General features: G+C 39.6%; 1 protein-coding gene and 1 pseudogene across 1 annotated transcript in view; one reads left to right on the top strand and one right to left on the bottom strand.

Moving 5' to 3' along the window:
• The window catches only part of CCDC3 (coiled-coil domain containing 3), a 128,464-nt gene that overhangs the window by 84,790 nt on the left and 20,443 nt on the right, over positions 1–23,231 (bottom strand). The window lies entirely within an intron of this gene.
• Positions 1,116–17,635, top strand: LOC136306278 (ankyrin repeat family A protein 2-like; annotated as a pseudogene).

Genomic DNA, 23,231 nt, shown 5'->3' with positions numbered 1-23,231 from the left:
TGCAACTTGATTTTGCTGTAAACCTAAAAGTGCTCTGCAGAACAGTCTGTTTTTTAAACATCCAACCAGGACACTGAAACATAATATTTATAGGTGTATTAGTCCATTCTGGCTACTATAACAAAGTACTGTAGACAGGGTGACATAAACAACAGAAATTTACTTCTCGTAGTTCTAGAGTCTAAGAATTGCAAGATCAAGGCGCTAATAGATTTGGTGTCTGGTGAGAACTTGCTTCCTGGTTCATGGGCAGCCAGCCTTCACTGTATCCTCACAGGGCCAAAGGGGTAAGGGGGCTCTCTGGGGTCTCTTATATAAAGGAACTAACTCCATTCATTAGGCCTCTACCCTCAAGACTCAACTGCCTCCCAACCATCTCATTGAGGGTTAAGATGTCAACATATGAATTTGGGCTGGGCAGCACAGGCATTTAGTCTATGGTCATAAAAGGCCTTGGCATCTAGCCAGTCTACTTGCCCTGAGAATTCTCTCTGCACAGAGCTCTCTCCATGGCAGCAATCAAACCCATACTCTTGCCTAGAAGCAGCCTTTCACACATCAATATGAAACATTTCACAGCATGCCAGGCATTTGACCCTCCATGCCCACCCTCTGGGATTCAAGATTAAAAGAGAAGTCCAGGGAGGTCATGTGAGTGGGGCGATGGGGAAGAGGAAATGTGACCGAAGGACACAACGTGGGCCTTGCTCTGGTGATGCAGAGTGGTCCACTGAAACGAGGTGTCTCTGTGGTACCCGGGCAGCAAGCACCACAAAGTATAGCAGCGGGAAAGGGCCTGCAAATGCTCTCGGCTGCAGAGAAGTGGGACGTTTGTTGTCCAGAAAGCAGAAGAAATTGGAAGTAACATCAATCAAAACAAGCCGGGGCTTGAGAGCCTACAGTAAATCTGAGGCTGCAGATGGAAAGGCCCAACTAGAAAATGGTCACGAGGCCCTCCACTCCCACCTGGTCGGCCTCCGGCTGCTATTCTTAGGACCTGCCATTGCAAACTTTTTTAATATCCAAATTCCAAGAATACACTGGAAGCCACACTTATAAAACCAAAGGGGACATTATGAAGTAATGATTTAATTACTGAAACTACAATTGAAATCATGGCTACTTCAGCAAATCTGGATCTTGGAGCCCAGCTGATAGTGGAAGAATGTCCCAGTAGTTAAGAGTCTGTCATGCCAGACATCTATAACATCAGCTCATCCCAAATAATGGATCAGCTCACGCTGTTGCCATGGAATAAAATTCATACTGCCTAACCAATTTGATATGAACAGGCATCCTTGATTTGTGAAGTCCTTAAATGAAGAGGATAGTAAAAATATTTGAGGCCAGGTTAACTCTAATCTGGAGGTGGCATCTTTCCTATTTAAAGCTGAATGTAAAAAACAACTTCTCTTAAAATTGTAACAACAAAAAATACCTAGGAATAAACTTAACAAAGGATGTGAAGGACCTATATACTGTAAACTATAAAGCATTATTAAAAGGAATTGAAAAAAATACAATGAAATGGAAAAATATTCCATGTTCATGAATTGGAAGAATCAACATAGTTAAAATGGCCATATTACCCAAAGCAATATACTAATTTAATGCAATCCCCATTAAATCCCAAAGTCATTTTTTAAAGAAACCAAACGAAAAATTACCAGACTTGTATGAAACCATAAAAGATCCCAAATAGTCAAAACAATCCTGAGAGAAAAGAATGATGCTGGAGGTATCACAATACCTGACTTCACATTATACTTTAAAGCCACGATAATCAAAACAGCATGGTACTGGCAGAAAAACAGATAGACCAATGGAACAGAATTGAGAGCCCAGAAATAAAATGACATATATATGGACAAATGATCTTTGACAAAGGAGCCAAAAACACACAATGAAAAAAAGCTTCAAGAAATGGTACTGTGAAAATTGGAAAGCCACATGCAAACAAATGAAACTTGACTATAGTTTGTCCCCCTGCACAAGATTTAATTCAAAATGGATCAAAGACCTAAATATAAGATCAGAAACAACAAATTACATAGAAGAAAACATAGGTACTAGACTTATGGACCTTGGCCGTAGAGAACAATTTATGAATTTGACTCCAAAAGCAAGGGAACTAAAGGCAACAATAAATGAATGGAACTACATCAGACTAAAAGGCTTCTTCCCCACAAAAGAAACTGACAACAAATGGAAGATGATATGATATTTACAAATAATAGCTCCGATTAGGGGTTAATGTCCAAAATATATAAAAAATTTGCAAAGCTCAGCAACAAACAAGCAAACAACCCAATTAAAAAATGAGAAGAGGCCTGACCAGGTAGTGGCGCAGTGGATAGAGAGTTGGACCAGGATGCCGAGGACCCAGGTTTGAGACCCCGAGGTTGCCAGCTTGAGCGCGGCTCATCTGGTTTGAGCAAGGCTCACCAGCTTGGACCCAAGGTTGCTGGCTCAAGCAAGAGGTTACTAGGTCTGCTGAAGGCCCGTGGTCAAAGCACATATGAGAAAGCAATCAATGAACAACTAAGGTGTCACAATGCGCAACGAAAAACTAATGATTGATGCTTCTTATCACTCCATTCCTGTCAGTCTGTCCCTATCTATCCCTCTCTCTATCTCTGTCTCTGTAAAAAAAAAAAAATGGGGAGAGGCCAGACCTGTGGTGGCACAGTGGATCAAGCATCGACCTGGAACACTGAGGTTACTGGTTCAAAACCCTGGGCTTGCCCAGTCAAGGCACATGTGGGAGTTGATGCTTCCTGCTCCTCCCCTCCATTCTCTCTTTCTCTCTATCTCTCTCTCTCCCTGTTTCTCTTCTCTAAAAATAATGAATAAATAAAAATAATTTTAAAAAATTGGGAGAGGACATGCATTACAGAAATGCAAATCAAAACCACAATGAGATACCACCTCAAACGTGTTAGATCAGCTATTATCAACAAGACAAGTAATAACATGTGTTGGAGAGGCTGCGGAGAAAAAGGAACCCTCATTCACTGTTGGTGGGAATGCAAATTAGTACAACCATATGGAAGAAAAATATGGTGGATCATGAAATAATTAAAAATAGAATTACTGAGAGACAAGATGGCAATGGAGTAGGCAGACGTACCAACTTGCACCTCCCAGAACCAAAGTGAATTACAAACTAATTTTAAGAACCATCATCAAAATCAGAAAAAACTAAGAACTATATGAATCCATACATAGATGGGACATAAAAATGAGACTCAGAGACATGAACAAGAATGTGATGGTAATGGGGGTGGGCGGGTGGGGAGAGTAGGGGGGAGGGAGGATAGGGCAAGGGAGGAGAGAAGGGGTGAGGGAGGGGAGGGGCACAAAGGAAACCCGATAGAAGGTGACGGAAGACAATTTGACTTTGAGTGAGGGGTATATAGCACAATCAAATGTCAAAATAATCTGGAGATGTTTTCTCTCAACATATGTACCCTGATTTATCAATGTCACTGCATTAAATTTAATTAAGAAAATGATAAAAAAAAAAAAGAACCATCATCTGTAAAAACAAACTTTGGACTAAACTAAGAGGACTCTTTAACCAAGGAACACTGAAGAAGCCACACTGAGACTGGTAGGAAAAGAGAAAACACGGAGAGGGCTGCCCAGCTCCCCGGAGCAAACAGCAGCCCAGAGAGACTCGCATGCGGGAAGTGAGTTTAGCAGAGAGGGGAGGGTCCTGAGTCCCAGGAACAAAACCCCAGCCAGCAGCCCCAGAGCCTAGAAGAGGTGTATGAACAGTATTTAGCTGGAAACAAGACAAACTACTGTTTGTAAGAAAGAGACTGATTTCTCAGACCCAGGATTCTTCTTAAAGGGACCGCAAAGAAAACCTGTCTCATAGCCACTTACCCGGGGCTTCGGGGGACTGAGAGAGAAAAGAGGACCGGAGTAGCAGGAAGAGAGTGCAATCTAGGAGGTACAAGGAGAAAGATTTTGAGAGATGGCCACTCTAAACCCTGGGATGAGCCACACCCCAAATTTAAGTGAATATTTCCCCTGGAAACAGCAATACCAGCAAAGGGAAGCAAAACACCAGCCAAACAAGCTCTCTCACAGCACTCAGAGCAGAGTAGCTTAGAAGGAGGGAGCTTTCGGGACTACAGTAGTGAGTCTTAGGGTCTGAGCTGCAGTTTCCCCACCCACACTGCGGAGGGCTCACCCGAGGCGGGTGGCGTGGGGACACAAACGTGTGGTTCTGTCAGCAAGGGCAGAAGCAGGCTGGACACCACTGAGGCCCAGGTGTGAGCTCAGTATTGCCTGCCTGGGGAGGAGGGGATGTGCAAAAGTGATCAAGCCCAGCTGCAGGCTGCCTGCAATCCAGCCTGCAGGAGAAGGGCAGGAGCCCCAGAAGGGTCGGAGACCTGCCCTAGAGCAGGGAATAGGAGCACAGCTTTTCCCGGCCTGCAGAACCAGGGTTGTGGCCTGACTTGGGAGCCAGCTCCTCCCAGGGGTGGAGCCAAGGCTTGCAGCTGTCCCACGAGTGGGATCCTCCTGCAAGGGCTGGGCAAAAGCCTGGAATCAGGTGGAGACCCGCAGATGAGCACCCCTTCCCTCAGGGCCAAGCATAACGCCACCCGTGGGGGCGGTGCAAAGGCCAAGGCCACTGAGGCTTGTACACCCGAGCACGTAATCACAGCCAGTGAAGGGAAGGTAAAAACCACAGCAACAGCCCCAGTGGGCAGGCACCGGCAACGCCTGTACCCGAACGCCCTAGGCAGCAACAACAGAGAGGGTGGTGGGCGTGCAGACAGACCACACCGAGGGAACACAGAGGCCACACCCAGTGGACTCCAGTGGCCAAAACCTACTTTTACACAGACAAAACGAGAAGGCAGAGAAATGCAACACAAATGAATCAAGAGAAATCCCCAGAAAAAGGCCTGAATGAGTCAGATATAACCAAATTACCAGATGCAGAGTTTAAAATAATGATTGTTAGGATGCTCAAAGATATTAGAACAATAGATGGTCATTATGAACGCCTAAATAAAAAGATAGCAAATATAAAAAAGAACATTGAAATAATAAAAAAGAATCAGTCAGATATGACAAATACAATATCAGAAATGAAGAACACAATGGAAGGAATTAAAAGCAGGATGAATGAAGCTGAGAATCGAATCAGCAAGTTAGAGGACAAAATAAATGAAGGCACGGAATCAGAGCAGCAAAAAGAAAAGAGACTCAAAAAGTCTGAGGAAACTCTAAGAGAGCTCTGTGACAACATGAAGAGAAATAACATCCGCATCATAGGGGATCCTGAAGAATAAGAGAAAGAACAAGGAATAGAGACTTTGTTCAATCATATCATAGCTGAAAACTTCCCTCAATTAAGGCAGGAAAACGTCTCACAAGTTCAAGAAGCACAAAGAACTCTATTAAAGAGAAACCCAAAGAAATCTACACCAAGACACATCATAATTAAAATAACCAAGCTAAGTGATAAAAAAAAATATTAAAAGCTGCTAGAGAAAAAAAGACTATCACCTAAAAAGGAGCCGCCATAAGGATGACTTCTGACTTCTCAACAGAAACACTTGAGGCCAGAAGGAAATGGCAAGAAATATTCAAAGTAATGCAGAACAAGAACCTAAAACCAAGACTACTTTATCCAGCAAGGCTATCATTTAAAATTAAAGGAGAAATAAAAAGCTTTCCAGACAAAAAAAATCTCAAAGAATTCACTACAACCAAAACAATGTTGCAAAAAATGCTAAGGGGCCTGTTGTAAAAAGATCAAAGGAGAAAAAAATATATAGCAAAAGAGGAATACAGTTTTAAAGAATAAAATGGCAATAAACAACTATGTATCAATAATAACCTTAAATGTAAATGGATTAAATGATCCAATCAAAAGACATGGGGTAGCTGCATGGATAAGAAAACTGGACCGATACATATGCTGTCTACAAAAGACACACCTTAAAACAGAAGATGCACATAGACTGAAGATAAAAGGATGGAAAAAAATATTTCATGCAAATGGAAATGAAAAAAGAGCTGGGGTAGCAATACTTATATCAGACAAAATGGACTTTAAAACAAAGGCTATAGTAAGAGATAAAGAAGGTTACTACATAATGATAAAGGGAGCAATCCAACAGGAAGATATAACCATTATAAATATCTACGCACCTAATAGAGGAGCACCTAAATATATAAAGCAGATTTTGATGGATTTAAAGGGCGAGATCAACAGCAATACTATAATAGTAGACTATTTCAATACCCCACTAACATCACTACATAGATCCTCAAGAAAGAAAATTAACAGCAGACTTAAAGGACACACTAAATCAACTCAATTTAATATATATCTTCAGAACCTTTCACCTTAAAGCAGCAGATTATACATTCTTTTCAAGTGCTCATGGTACATTCTCTAGAATAGACCACATGTTAAGGCACAAAAACGGTCTCAACAAATTTAAGAAGATTGAAATCATATCGAGCACTTTCTCTGATCACACCGGCATGAAACTACAAATCAACCACAACAGAAAAACTGAAAAATACTCAAACACTTGAAAACTAAATAGCATATTATTAAATAACAAATGGGTTAATAATGAGATCAAAGAAGAAATAAGAAAATTCCTAGAAATGAACGATAATGAGCATACATCAACTCAAAATTTATAGGACACAGCAAAAGCAGTGTTGAGAGGGAAGTTTATAGCATTACAGGCACACCTTAAGAAGCTAGAAAAAGCTCAAATAAACAACTTGACCCTGCATCTAAAAGAACTAGAAAAAGAACAGCAAGTAAAGCCCAGAGCTAGTAGAAGGAAGGAAATAATAAATATCAGAGCAGAAATAAATGACATAAAGGCTAAAGAAACAATACAGAGGATCAGTGAAACCAGGAGCTGGTTCTTTGAAAAGTAAACAAGATCGATGAACCTTTAACCAGACTTACCAAGAAAAAAAAGAGAGGACTCAAATAAATAAAATTAGAAATGAGAGGGGAGAAATAACAACTGACACAACAGAAATACAAAATATTGTAAAAAAAAATACTATGAAGAACTGTATGCCAAAACACTAGACAACCTAGATGAAATGGACAAATTTCTTAAAACATATAATCTTCCAAACATTAATCTGGAAGAATCAGAAAACCTATACAGACCGATTACAACAAATGACATCGAAACAGTTATCAAAAAACTCCCAACAAAGAAAAGTCTTGGGCCTGATGGCTTCACAAGTGAATTCTACCAAATATTCAAAGAACTAACACTTATTCTTCTCAACCTATTTCAAAAAATTCAAGAGGAAGGAAGACTTCCAAACTCCTTTAATGAGGCCAGTATAATTCTGATTACAAAACCAGGCAAAGACAACACAAAGAAAGAAAATTATAGGCCAATATCCCTGATGAATTTAGATGCTAAAATCCTCAAAAATATATTAGCAAACCGGATCCAGCAATATATGGAAAAAATCATACACCATGATCAAGTGGGATTTATTCTTGGGAGGCAAGGCTGGTACAATATTTGCAAATCAATCAATGTGATTCATCACATAAACAAAAGGAAGGAGAAAAACAACATGATAATTTCAATAGATGCAGAAAAAGCATTTGATAAAATCCAGCACCCATTCATGATCAAAACTCTCAGCAAAGTGGGAATACAGGGAACATACCTAAACATGATAAAGGCTATCTATGATAAACCCACAGCCAACATCATACTCATGGGCAAAATTAAAAGCAATCCCCTTAAGATCAGGAATAAGGCAGGGGTGCCCCTTTTCACCACTCTTATTCAACATAGTTCTGGAAGTCCTAGCCACAGCAATCAGACAAGAAGAAGAAATAAACGGCATCCAAATTGGAAAAGAAGAAGTAAAACTATCATTATTTGCAGATGATATGATATTGTATACAGAAAACCCTGAAGTCTCAGTCAAAAAATTACTGGACCTCATAAATGAATTCAGCAAAGTGGCAGGATATAAAATTAATACTCAGATATCAGAGGCATTTTTATACACTAACAATGAACTATCAGAAAGAAAAATTAAGGAAGCAATCCCCTTCACCGTTGCAACCAAAAACAAATAAAGTACCAAGGAATGAATTTAACCAGGGAGATTAAAGACTTGTACTTGGAAAATTATAAAACATTGATAAAAGAAATCAGGGAAGATACAAACAAGTGGAAGCATATACCGTGCTCATGGTTAGGAATAATGATGTTTACATCATTAAGATGTCTATATTACCCAAAGCAATTTATAAATTCAATGCAATACCGATTAAAATACCAATGACATACTTCAAAGATATAGAACACATATTCCAAAACTTTATATGGAACCAAAAGAGAACACAAATAACCTCAGCAATCTTGAAAAGAAGAATAAAGTGGGAGGTATCACACTTCCGGATATCAAGTTATACTACAAGGCCATTGTACTCAAAACAGCCTGGTACTGGCATAAGAACAGGCATATAGATCAATTTAACAGAACTGAGAACCCAGAAATAAACCCACACTTTTATGGACAACTGATACTTGACAAAGGGGGTAAGAGCATACATTGAAGTAAAGATAGTCTCTTCAACAAATGGTCTTGGGAAAATTGGACAGCTACCTGCAAAAAAATGAAACTAGACCACCAACTTACACCATTCGCGAAAATAAACTCAGAATGGAAGACTTAAATGTAAGCCGTAGCACCTTAGAAGAAAACATAGGCAGTAAGCTCTCTGACAACTCTCGCAGCAATATATTTGCCGATTTATCTCCACAGGCAAGGGAAATAAAAGACAGGATAAACAAATGGGACTATATCAGACTAAAAAGCTTTTGCACAGCTAAAGACAATAAGAACAGAATAAAAAGATAAACTACACAAATGGGTTAATATGTTTGACAATACGTCTGATAAGGGGTTAATAACCAAAATTTATAAACAACTTGTAAAACTCAATACCAGGAAGACAATCAATCCAACCAAAAAATGGGCAAAAGGAATGAATAGACACTTCTCCAAAGAGGACATACAGATGGCCAATAGGCATATGAAAAAATGCTCAACATCACTAGTCATTAGAGAAATGCAAATTAAAACCACAATGAAATATCACCTCACACCAGTCAGAATGGTGCTCATCAACAAAACAACACAAAATAAGTGCTGGCGAGGATGTGGAGAAAAGGGAACCCTCCTGCACTGCTGGTGGGATTGCAGACTGGTGCAGCCACTGTGGAAAACAGTATGGAGATTCTTCAAAAAATTAAAGATCGAGAGACAAGATGGCACTGGAGTAGGCGGACGTACCAGCATCTACCTCCCAGAACCAATGTGGATTATAAACTAATTTTATGAACTATCAGCTGGAAAAACCAACTTTGGACTAAACTAAAAGGACTCTTCAACCCAGGAACACTAAAGAAGCCACACCAAGACTGGTAGGAAAAGCGGAAATGCGGAGAGGGCTGCCCAGCTTCTCGGAGTGAACGGCAGCAGGGAGAGACTCGCGTGGCGGGACGTGAGTTTAGCAGAGGGGAAAGGGTCCTGAGCCCCAGGAACAAAGCCCCAGCCTGCAGCCCCAGAGCCCAGAAGAAGCGTAAGGACAGTATTTAGCTGGAAGCAAGTCAGGATGCTGTTTGTGAGAGAGTCTGATTTCTCAGACCCAGGATCCTTCTTAAAGGGACCACGCAGAACATCTCTCTCATAACCACCCACCTGGGGCTCCTGGGGAAGGGGGAAGAGGGGAGAGAACCACAGTAATAGGAAGAGAGTGCAATCTAGGAGGCATAGGGAGAAACATTTTGAGAGATAGCCACCCTAACCCCTGGGTCGAGTCACTCCCCAAAGCTGAAGTGAATATTTCCCCCGGAAACAGCAATACCAGCAAAGGGAAGCAGGAGAGCAGCCAAACAAACTCCCCCGCAGCATTCAGAGCAGAGTCGCATAGAAGGAGGGAGCTTTCGGGTCTACAGTAGTGAGTCTTAGGGTCCGAGCTGCAACACCCCCACCCACGCAGCTGAGGGCGCACGGGAGAGCGGGCGGCAGCGGGAGACAAAAGCGCGGTTCTGCTGGCAGGGGCGGAAGCCGGCTGGCCACCAGTGGGCTCAGGTGTGAGCTCAATCTTGCCCAGCTAGGGAGAAGGGGGCGTGCAAAAGCGGCCAAGCTCAGCTGCTGGCAGCCTGTAATCCAGCCTCCGGGAGAAGGGCGGGAAACCCAGAAAGGGTAGAAACCAGCCCCAGAGCAAGGGCAGAGGAGCACATCCCTGCCCCGCCCGTGCAACCCAGGCTTGCGGTCTGACTTGGTAGCCGGCTCCTCCCGCGGGGGTGGAGCCAAAAGCCCAGAAGAGGCGGAGTTCCGCTACGAAGCTGAGCTTGGGCACGCAGCCCTGCCTGGCGGTAGAGCCAAGGCTAGCAGCTGTTCCTTGATTGGGATCATCCTACAAAGGCAGGGCAAAAGCTCAGAAACAGGCGGAGACCCGCAGCTGAGCAAAGGTGCTCACCAGTGCCCTCAGGACTGAGCATAACATCACACACGGGGGCCAGGCAAAGGCCAAGGCCACCAACCCTTGTGCACCCGAGCACATGATCACAGCCACTCTCGTGAAGAGAAAATGCGGAGGCAGAGAAATACAACACAAATAAACCAAGAGAAATCCCCAGAAAAGGACCTAAGTGAATCAGATATAACCAAATTACCAGATGCAGAGTTTAAAATAACGATTGTTAGGATGCTCAAAGATAGAACCACCATAGATGGCCATTACGAAAACCTAAATAAAGAGATAACAAATATAAAAAAGGACATTGAAATAATAAAAAAGAATCAGACAGAAATGACAAATACAATATCTGAAATAAAGAATACAATGGAAGGAATTAAAAGCAGGATGGATGAAGCAGAGAACCGAATCAGTGAGTTGGAGGACACAATAAATAAAGGCATGGAAGCAGAGCAGAAAAAGAAAAGAGACTCAAAAAGTCTGAGGAAACTCTAAGAGAGCTCTGTGACAACATGAAGAGAAATAACATCCGCATCATAGGGGTTCCTGAAGAAGAAGAGAAAGAACAAGGGATAGAGACTTTGTTCAAACATATAATAGCGGAAAACTTCCCCCAATTAAGGCAGGAAAACATTTCACATGTTCAGGAAGCACAGAGAACTCCATTAAGGAGAAACCCAAAGAAACCAACACCAAGACACATCATAATTAAATTACCAAAGCTAAATGATAAAGAGAAAATATTAAAAGCTGCTAGAGAAAAAAAGACTATCACCTACAAAGGAGCCCCCATAAGGATGACTTCTGACTTCTCAACAGAAATACTTGAGGCCAGAAGGGAATGGCAAGAAATATTCAAAGTAATGCAGAACAAGAACCTACAACCAAGACTACTTTATCCAGCAAGGCTATCATTTAAAATTGAAGGAGAAATAAAAAGCTTTACAGACAAAAAAAAACTCAAGGATTTCACTGCAACAAAACCAAGGCTGCAAGAAATGCTAAGGGGCCTGTTGTAAACAGATCAAAGGAAAAAAAGAATATAGCAAAAGAGAAAACAGTTTTAAAGAAAAAAAATGGCAATAAACAATTACATATTAGTAATAACCTTAAATGTTAATGGATTAAATGATCCGATCAAGAGACATAGGGTAGCTGCGTGGATAAGAAAACAGGACCCATACATATGCTGTCTACAAGAGACACACCTTAAATCAAAAGATGCACACAGACTGAAGATAAAGGGATGGAAAAAAATATTTCACGCAAATGGAAATGAAAAAAAAGCTGGGGTAGCAATACTTATATCAGACAAAATGGACTTTAGAACAAAGACTATAGTTAGAGATAAAGAAGGTCACTATATAATGATAAAGGGAGCAATCCAAAAGGAAGATATAACCATTATAAATATCTATGCACCTAATATAGGAGCACCTAAATATATAAAGCAGACTTTGATAGACTTAAAGGGCGAGATCAACAGCAATACTATAATAGTAGGAGATTTCAATACCCCATTATCATCATTAGATAGATCCTCAAGAAAGAAAATTAACAAAGAAACAGCAGACTTAAAGGACATATTAGATGATCTCGATTTAATAGATATCTTCAGAACCTTTCACGCTAAAACAGCAGAATATACATTCTTTTCAAGCGCTTATGGTACATTCTCTAGAATAGACCACATGTTAGGGCACAAAAGCGGGCTCAACAAATTTAAGAAGATTGAAATCATATCGAGCACTTTCTCTGATCACAATGGCATTAAACTAGAAATCAACCACAACAGAAAAATTAAAAAACATTCAAACACTTGGAAACTAAATAGCACGTTATTAAACAATGAATAGGTTAACATTGAGATCAAAGAAGAAATTAAAAAATTCCTAGAAACAAACGATAATGAGCATACATCAACTCAAAATTTATGGGACACAGCAAAAGCAGTCCTGAGAGGGAAGTTTATAGCATTACAGGCATACCTCAAGAAGCTAGAAAAAGCTCAAATAAACAAATTAACCCTGCATCTAAAAGAACTAGAAAAAGAACAGCAAGTAAAGCCCAGAGCTAGTAGAAGGAAGGAAATAATAAATATCAGAGCAGAAATAAATGACATAAAGGCTAAAGAAACAATACAGAGGATCAGTGAAACCAGGAGCTGGTTCTTTGAAAAGTAAACAAGATTGATGAACCTTTAACAAGACTCACCAAGAAAAAAAGAGAGAGGACTCAAATAAATAAAATTAGAAACGAGAGTGGAGAAATAACAACTGACACAACAGAAATACAAAATATTGTAAGAAAATACTATGAAGAACTGTACGCCAAAAAACTAGACAACCTAGATGAAATGGACAAATTCCTTGAATCATATAATCTTCCAAAAATCAATCTGGAAGAATCAGAAAACCTAAACAGACCAATTACAACAAATGAGATTGAAACAGCTATCAAAAAACTCCCAAAAAAGAAAAGTCCTGGGCCAGATGGCTTCACAAGTGAATTCTACCAAATATTCAAAGAAGAACTAACTCCTATCCTTCTCAAGCTATTTCAAAAAATTCAAGAGGAAGGAAGACTTCCAAACTCCTTTTATGAGGCGAGCATAATTCTGATTCCAAAACCAGGCAAAGACAACACAAAAAAAGAAAATTATAGGCCAATATCCCTGATGAACTTAGATGCAAAAATCCTCAATAAAATATTAGCAAACCGGATCCAGCAATATATGGAAAAAATCATACACCATGATCAAGTAGGATTTATTCTTGGGAGGCAAGGCTGGTACAATATTCGCAAATCAATCAATGTGATTCATCACATAAACAAAAGAAAGGAGAAAAACCACATGATAATTTCAATAGATGCAGAAAAAGCATTTGATAAAGTCCAGCACCCATTCATGATCAAAACTCTCAGCAAAGTGGGAATACAGGGAACATACCTAAACATGATAAAGGCCATCTATGACAAACCCACAGCCAACATCATACTCAATGGGCAAAAATTAAAAGCAATCCCCTTAAGATCAGGAACAAGGCAGGGGTGCCCCCTTTCACCACTCTTATTCAACATAGTTCTGGAAGTCCTCGCCACAGCAATCAGACAAGAAAAAGAAATAAAAGGCATCCAAATTGGAAAAGAAGAAGTAAAACTATCATTATTTGCAGATGACATGAAATTGTATATAGAAAACCCTAAAGTCTCAGTCAAAAAACTACTAGACCTGATAAAAGAATTTGGCAAGGTGGCAGGATATAAAATCAATACTCAGAAATCAGAGGCATTTTTATACTCTAATAATGAACTGTCAGAAAGAGAAATCAGGGAATCAATCCCCTTTACCATTGCAACCAAAAAAATAAAGTACCTAGGAATAAATCTAACCAAGGAGATTAAAGACTTGTACTCGGAAAATTATAAAACATTGATAAAAGAAATCAGGGAAGATATGAATAAGTGGAGGCATATACCGTGCTCATGGTTAGGAAGAATAAACATCATTAAAATGTCTATATTACCCAAAGCAATTTATAAATTCAATGCAATACCAATGAAAATACCAATGACTTACTTCAAAGACATAGAACACATATTCCAAAAATTTATATGGAACCAAAAAAGAACACGAATAGCCTCAGCAATCCTGAAAAGGAAGAAAAAAGCGGGAGGTATCACACTTCCAGATATCAAGTTATATTATAAGGCCATTGTACTCAAAACAGCATGGTACTGGCATAAGAACAGGCATATAGATCAATGGAACAGAACAGAGAACTCAGAAATACACCCACAGTTCTATGGACAACTGATATTTGACAAAGGAGGTAAGGAAATACAATGGAGTAAAGACAGCCTCTTCAACAAATGGTGTTGGGAAACTGGACAGCTTCCTGCAAAAAAATGAAACTAGACCACCAACTTACACCACTCACAAAAATAAACTCAAAATGGATAAAAGACTTGAATGTAAGCCGTGAAACCATAAGCATCTTAGAAGAAAACATAGGCAGTAAGCTCTCTGACATCTCTCGCAGCAAAATATTTGCTGATTTGTCTCCACAGGCAAGTGAAATAAAAGACAGGATAAACAAATGGGACTTTATCAAACTAAAAAGCTTCTGCACAGCTAAAGACAATAAGAACAGAATAAAAAGACAAACTACACAATGGGAGAATATATTTGACATAGCATCTGACAAGGGGTTAATAACCAAAATTTATAAAGAACTTGTAAAACTTAATACCAGGAAGACAAACAATCCAATCCAAAAATGGGCAAAAGAAATGAATAGACACTTCTCCAAAGAGGACACACAGATGGCCAATTGGCATATGAAAAAATGTTCAACATCACTAATGATTAGAGAAATGCAAATTAAAACCACAATGAGATATCACCTCACACCAGTACAGAGGTGACTGTTTCTTTAAGCTCGTGCATTTGTTTATTTTAAGCACAAATGGACTACTAAGTGTTTGAATATTTTTAAAACTATCCTAACTGAACATAGTGTAACAATATTGATCTTCCAAGTTTTATTAATTTCAGTTTCGTCTGTAATACCAGACAGACCTGTCTGTGCATCTTCTTTAAAGAGCTGCTTCCTGTATGTGTCTATAATAGCCCAGCCCTTCAGTGTGTCATTTGAATAAATATCTATTTTCTGTGAATTATCCTAAAAGTTTTAAAGAGAATGACCTCCTAGTTTTTAAAAAGATTATTATTTACCTAAAATGTGCTAGTAGCATCTTACCCAGCCATAAAGCAATAAACTTCTCAATATTCTTAATTTTGACATTTGAATAAATAGTGGGAACTTCCTATTTTAAGGGCGTGTGTCCCATCAATTGGAATTAGTACCTTCAAAAAGGCAGCTCGTCAGTGAAATTAATAGTGATATAAAAATGTTTGATATAGTCAGTACTTTTATAAAATAAGATATACTGGAAATCATTCCCTGTAATTTTTTTGAAATAAAAGGTCAATTATGGTAAAAAAAAAAAATTAAAAAAAAATTAAAGATCGAACTGCCTTTTGACCCAGCTATATACTTTTAGGAATATAACCCAAGAACACCATAGCACTGTTTGAAAAGAAGAAATGCACCCCCATGTCTATGGCAGCATTGTTCACAATAGCAAAGATCTGGAAACAGCCCAAGTGTCTGTCAGTGGATGAGTGGATTAAAAAGCTTTGGTACATATATGCTATGGAATACTACTCAGCCAGAAGAAATGACATCAGATCATTTACAACAACATGGATGGACCTTGATAACATTATACTGAGCGAAATAAGTAAATCAGAAAAAACTAAGAACTATATAATTCCATACATAGGTGGGACATAAAAATGAGACTCAGAGACATGGACAAGAGTGTGGGGGTAATGGGGTAGGGGGGAGGAAAGGGAGGCGTGTTGGGGGAGGGGAGGGGCACAAAGAAAACCAGATAGAAGGTGACGGAAGACAACTGGACTTTGGGTGATGGGAATGCAGCATAATCAAATGTCAAAATAACCTAGAGATGTTTTCTCTGAACATATGTACCCTGATTTATCAATGTCACCCCATTAAAATTAATTTTAAAAAAATAGTCTTTGCTAAAAAAAAAAAAAAGAAAAGAATAGAATTACCCTATGACCCAGCAACCTCTCTACTGGGTATCTACCTCCAAAACTTGAGAACTCTGGTACATAAAGATACATGCACTGCCATGTTCATTGCAGCATTTTTCAGTGGCCAAAAGGACATGAAAATAACTGAAGTGTCATTAGATAGAGGACTGGATAGAGAAGATGTGGTATATGTATACAGTGGAATACTACTCAGCCATAGGAAATGATGACATACTGTGATTTACAACATGGATGAATCTTGAAAACACTATACTGAGTGAAATGAGTAAATCAGAAAAAGCTAAGGACTATATGACTTTACACATAGGTGAGATATAAAACTAAGACTCATGGACATAGATAAAAGTGAAGTGGTTACTAGGGGGCTGTGGGGAAGGGGAGTAAAGAGGGACAAATATACGGTGATGGAAAACGATTTGACTTTGGATGATGAACACAACATAATCAACAGTTCAAGTGCTATAGAGATGTTCACCTGAAACCTATGTCACCCCATTATATTTTCTAAATAAAAAAATAAATAAAGCTGAATGCAACAGGCGTACATCTCCTTCAGGAATCCAAGTAAGGTTATGTCTATTCTCCTTCTACAACAAAGCACTTATCACCCATAAAACAGTCAACTATCTTAACCAACAGAGGAAATGAGGTCTCAATCACCCTCTGTTAGAAAATTCTTTATCTGTTCCCCAGTGTGCTGCTCAGGGAGAAATGCTCTACCTGGCTACTCACATGGAACAAGAAAATGTTACTCACCACACAGATGAAAAAGGATTTACTCCTCTGATGTAGGCCACAGCACACGGGCAAGTAGCTGTGCTTTAGTTTCTCCTTCAGAAAGGTTCTGATCCCCAGCTTTGAGGAAAAGGTCAAGAGCCTGCACTGTCTATAGCCTGCAGAAAAAACTAATTATTGTCAAAATGGGCCCCAGCCAGTTGGCTCAGTGGATTAAGTGTCGGCCCAGTGTGCAGATTCCCCAGGTTCAATGCCCAGTCAGCACACACATGAGAAGCAACCATCTGCTTCTCTTCCCCTCTCCTCACCCTTCTCTCTCTCTTTCCCTCATGTAGCCAGTGGCTAGGTTGATCCAAGCATTGGCCTCAGGCTCGGTTGATTCGAGCATTGGCCCTAAATAGCACCGGTGGATCCTAGTCAGGGTATTTACAGGAGTCTACCTCCCTTTCTCTCATTTAAAAAAAAACTGTCAAAATGCTGCTTGGTTGTGGAGTTGATACAAATGAATAATACAATTGGATTGGAGGCAGACTTTTGCTTTATGTGGTACATGAAACTCATGGGAAATGTGTAAAAATGCTTTTAGAAAATGTACCTGACCCAACAATTGAAACCAATGCTGGATAAATTCTATGCATTTGGCTGTCACCCTGGGCTATTGGAGTGTTCAACAAGTTATTAAGTCACAGTTATTGAAACTACTTTAAAATACCAAGAAGTAGATAATCTTCAGAAAGTGTTGTCTTCTGCCCTTTCATTTCCTTTTTGACCCTTATAAATTAGTTTTGTTTACCTATAAGTTTTTACCTCAGTTGCAGTATTTACTAATTTTTAGTAAGTTTTTATAAGTATTCTTCTGAGTAATTCATGGGCTTATAATAAAATTAAAGTTGATGCTTTTTTTTTTTTTCAGTGAGAGGCAGAGAGGCAGTCAGACAGACTCCCGCTTGCACCCCTACCAGGATCCACCCAGCAAGCACACTAGGGGACAATGCTCTGCCCATCTGGGGCATTGCTTTGTTGCTCGGCAACTGAGCTCTTCTTAGCACCTGAGGCAGAGGCCATGGAGCCATCCTTAGCGCCAAGGGCCAACTCGCTCCAATCGAGCTATGGCTGCAGAAGGGAAAGAGACAGATAGAGAAAGAGTGAAAGAGAGAGGTAGAGAGAAAGGAGAGGTGGAGGAGTGGAGAAGCAGATGAACACTTCTCCTATATGCTCTGACCAGGAATCAAACCCAGGACATCCACACACCAGGACTACACTCTATCACTGAGCCAACTGGCCAGGGCCTGTTGATGCTTTTTTATAAATTTGCTTTATGGCATATTTAAAATTATAAATTAATGTTTTGTGCCATTAAACTTTTATGGCACACAGTTATCTGTCTTTGTATTGAGTGCTATAATTTAACATTTTCAGAAATTATTCTTCCCTATTCATCTTTACTCTTATATTAATTTATTGAATTTATATAGGGTTTTCTATAAATGCATAGAAAAAATATTATTGAATTAACAATGCTCAGTGTGATTGTTTACAAAATGTTATTAAATTTTGTTTTTTTAGAATTTATTTATTCATTTTAGAGAGGAGAGACAGACAGACAGAAAGGGGAGAGGAGCAGGAAGCATCAACTCCCATATATGCCTTGACCTAACAAGCCTAAGGTTTCGAACTGGCAACCTCAGTGTTCCAGGTCGGTGCTTAATCCACTGCACCACCACAGGTCAGGTTACATTTTTCTGTTTAAAAAAAATAAAGAGATGTGTACCTGGAAACCTGAAGTTCTTACTATAAAAGTTCCACTCCATATACACTATGCTGAGATGGCAATTTAATGCATCAAAATGAAAATGAAAAATGCATTTTGGAATTTACCAAATTATAGGGCTCCTATTCACCAGCTGGCCACTTCTTACTCTGTGCCAAGCTCTTTGCATGAATATGTCATTTAATCTCAAAATAACCCTGTGTCAATACCCCAGTTTTATAGAAAAAGTGGAGGTTCAGAGAAGTTGAATGACTTGCCTACTGTCACAGAATCTCTTTGGAGCAGTATTAGGATTCAATCTCAGGGTCTGCTCTGATCCAATGGTATCCACCACTTTTAAGTGTCCACAGGAAGGGAAGCTATGCCTTTTACTTTTTTTGGGGGGGTGCACCTCTACATGTCTGCCTACAGTAGCGCTGATTAAACTTCCCAAAGGAAAAAAGCAAATCCAGCACCCCATAGTTAGCAGCTGACTGCAGTGCTGACAATGAGATCCTAACACTAATTTCCTGAGACAGGTCTCTTCATTAAGCATAAAATTCCAGCCGTGAGAAAAACATACTTGCAACATGAATTGGCCAGAGGGAGAAGAAATGACCTTCACCAGAGGACTTCAACTAATTAGTGTTTCTTATAACACAAAATCCAGAATCCAGGCTCTCACAGGCCTTTCCAACCAGGCTTTATAAGCAGTTTTCCAACACTAGGAAAGACTCATTGCTTCCTTCAGCCACAGTAATATTTCATCTTTGACAAACACACATTAAGTTCCTCTTGTTTCTGAAAAGAATTGAATTTAAAAGATAGGATGCCTTTTCATTAGTGGCTTATAACTTAATTGTAGACAGATAAATGCTCATGAAAGACACACCTGGAGTAAATGTGGGTGTGATCTCCCTTAGGACAGCAGGACAGGAGGGACTTGGCTGGGCTCGTGCGTGGATGGTGTATAGATGGTGTCAGCTTTATAGCTTGAGTGATTCAACATATCAATCAGAAAAGAAAAGCTATGTCCTGCTCTTGCTTGAGTGTTCTGTTGTACTCACTTATGTATGTATACATATTAGAATTAAGTGATCGAAAGTTTTAAATGCAAATGTTTACAGAACAGTAATAAATATAACGTCACTACTACTCTTTACTGCTCTGACTTGAATTATTCCAGGATCAGCTCCCACTGTTTAGCAGATTCTTGGGGTTGGTTACACAACACAGGTCAGCAGAAGACATCTCTGTAGCCTGGAGGATGGGACAGTGAGAAAGAGACAGGTTGAAGCATGAGGCAAGTGGACAACCCATGGTCTGCTGGGAGAACCGGAGAAGAAAATAAGACAGAAAGATGGATAGACAGACAGACAGCACAGAAAGACCACCCTGGTCTCCAGATACAACTACCATTTCCTAGAAAACAGTAATCAATACTTCTCTCCAGCCACAAAATAAGGAAATAGAAAAGAATTCTCTTCCTAGATTAAATAAACAGAAAGAAGAAAGCACCTACAGTTACCAGCTGCTACTGTGTAAGAATGCCTTTCTTTTATACTTTATGTTCGCAAGGATATATATATATGTACGTATATTTTGGTTCACTTCCTCTGACTCTCAGTATGACGGTTTTACTTCACTACAAAGCTATGATGAAGTTTCGCACACTTTTGGAACCTTATACTAGTTCTACTAACATTTTTAATAGCTTTATCATTGAAATTATGATTTTATTGAAAGTCAAAACAGCACTACTAGACCACATGCTAACTAACAGTTGTAGTTGTGAAGTGAGTCTTTATTTTCCTATAAAATTATTTTGTGATGTAGCATTAAGAGGTTGAACTAGATGACTTCTCAGCTCCCTTATAGCCCTGACATTCTTCATCCTATATCTGTACAAAGTAAATGAGATGGCCTTGTGTGTACTCTGAAGGCAATACCCCTGGGACCTGCTGGCAGCATCTTGTGTTGCCTGGGCCCTCAGAGGAAGCATGGTTCTGCCAGGTGTCAAGGCTGATTTAAGTTTAAAAAAAAGATGAGAACCAGCCAGGGAAACTGAAGCTTGACAGTGTCCCAGAGGGTCTGGCCAGTAAGAACCAGAGCAACATTGGGAGACAGGAGGATATTTCCTCTGCCCAAAATTCACAGTCAGTGCTTGTTGTTACCACTGCAATCAATGCCCAGAGATGCCCGCACTTGTCTGCAAAACCACAGAGCGAGAAACTGTTGGACAAAGGAACATGATGATGCAGATGCAAACTGGCAACAGGGAGGCGGGGGAGTGTGGGAAAGAAGAAAGCATAAAGGCAAAGACACTTTCCCCTTCCCAAGAGAAGGTTGCATGAGCTTGGATGTCCACAGGGAGGGTTCAGATGGTGGCAAATTTTCTGCTTCCAAGACAGAAAGGAGATAAATGATCATTTCTTATGTAAAGTCACAGCCTGATGGCCAGAGATCTTACAAAGTTCACATGCCTCTTTGCAAAACCTCTGCAAGGACTGTCAACACATTCAGCCTTCACCTCCATGTGGGGACAATGAAACATTGAGAAAGAATTTCATGAAGGAAGCAACCACAGACTTCGGGAACAAAAGTCAGAACTTCTATTTTCTAGCCTGCAAGACTCTCAGGATGTTTTATTTCATTTCCTTTTAATACTGGAGCACATTTCCATAGTAAATCCAGGTCTTGGGGAATTGCATGAGGCCAGGTGGAGGCTGAAGGACTCTATTCTTTGGAGACACAGCAGCCCCTTAATGGAAGACCAGACTTCATTTTTATTTCCTCCCTTTCCTTCTCAATATGTATGTATTGAATATCCTGGAAAGGCTTCAGGATTGAACATTATTATTCAAGAAAAGAAATAAAATTAAGAAAAAAATGAGGACACTCAGTGAAGTTCCTTCAACAAACCAGGATGAGACCTTTCCCCCTGCTAATCCCTGATTTCCTGGCATACGTGCTGTAACTGCCAGACTGTATGAGCCTGTCTGTAGAACTCAAGTACTAATTATTCACAAATCTCTGAGTTTGATCATTCCCATGTTCTGTACTACAAAGACCTACTGTTACCCATTTTGCTGATAGAGTCTGAGTCATGGTAAAATCACATGATTATCAAAATGAGATTAAAAATGAGAGTTGACTAGCATAGATCAAAATCTACAGGTATGGTCACATATTGCAATAAGAGTAAACCTTGAGGATATCATGCTAAGTGAAATAAGGCAGTGATGGTAAAACAAATGCTATGTGACTCCTCTGATATATGAGGACAGAATCAGGAGTGACTGGTAATGGGTTCTGGGTTTTTGTTTAGAGAGATGAAAATGCTTCAGTAAATGATGAAGGTTGCACATATCTGTGAATATATTAAACACCACTGAATTGTACACTTAAAAGGATGAGTCTTGCCTGACCTGTGGTGGCGCAGTGGATAACGCATCGGCCTGGAAATGCTGAGGTCGCCGGTTCGAAACCCTGGGCTTGCCTGGTCAAGGCACATATGGGAGTTGATGCTTCCAGCTCCTCCCCCCTTCTCTCTCTCTGTCTCTCTCTCTCTCCCTCTCTCTCTCCTCTCTAACAATGAATAAAGAAAAAAAGAAAAAAAAAGGATGAGTCTTACAGTAATGTGAATTATAACTCAATGAAAAAAAATTTTAAACTACAATGAGACTGTACTACACACCTATCAGAATGGCTAAAATAAAAAATAGAAATAATACCAAATGCTAGCAACAAAGCAAAACACTGGATCACAAATACATTGTTGGTGGGAATGTAAATGATATAGCCATTTGGAAAACAGTTTGCAAGTTCCTTTTAAAATGGAAAATGAACTTACTAGACAACCCAGTAATGACACCCGTGGGCATTTTCCTAGAGAGAAATGAAAACGTATATGTCTACACAAAAGTCACACACAAATGTTCAGAGTAGCTTATTCATAATAGCTAATAACTAGAAACTACCTAATGTTCTTCACTGAGTGGTTTTAACAAAGGATGGTTCATCCACAATGGGAAATATTACTCAGCAATAAAAAATACAACTAACTGAAGAAGAAAATCTCAGAAAGTTATGTATTGTGAGGTTCTACTTATATAACCACTAAAATAACAAAATTTTAGAGAAAGAAAAGGCTGCCAAGGCTTAGGAATGGGCAGGGACAGTGTTGCTATAAAGGGGTAGGTTGAGAGAGCCTGAGGTGATGGGACAGTCCTATATCTTGATTGTGGTGACAGGGAACGGAAGCTACACATGTGACACACTTGTCTAGTTTTACACATACATACACAAAGAAGTGCTTGTATAACTGGTGACATCTGAATCAGCTCCATGTACTTTGCCAACGACCTTGTTTGGTTTTGCTACTGTACTATATAGCTATAGGGGAGCATAGGGGAAGGGCGCCAACAACTTCTCTCCATTTCTTTGCAGCTGTCTCTGAATCTATGTTTATTCCAAAATTAGAAGTCTTTTTTTTATGGTAACTATATAGTGATAGCATTAGTCAATGTTTAAGAGTAATGACTATGTTTCAATAAAACTCATACTTG

This window comes from Saccopteryx bilineata, chromosome 5 (assembly GCF_036850765.1).
Source record: "Saccopteryx bilineata isolate mSacBil1 chromosome 5, mSacBil1_pri_phased_curated, whole genome shotgun sequence".
In the NCBI taxonomy this organism is placed as follows: domain Eukaryota; kingdom Metazoa; phylum Chordata; class Mammalia; order Chiroptera; family Emballonuridae; genus Saccopteryx; species Saccopteryx bilineata.
Note: the sequence above shows the minus strand (reverse complement) of the source record. Positions and strands in the feature narration are given on the sequence as shown.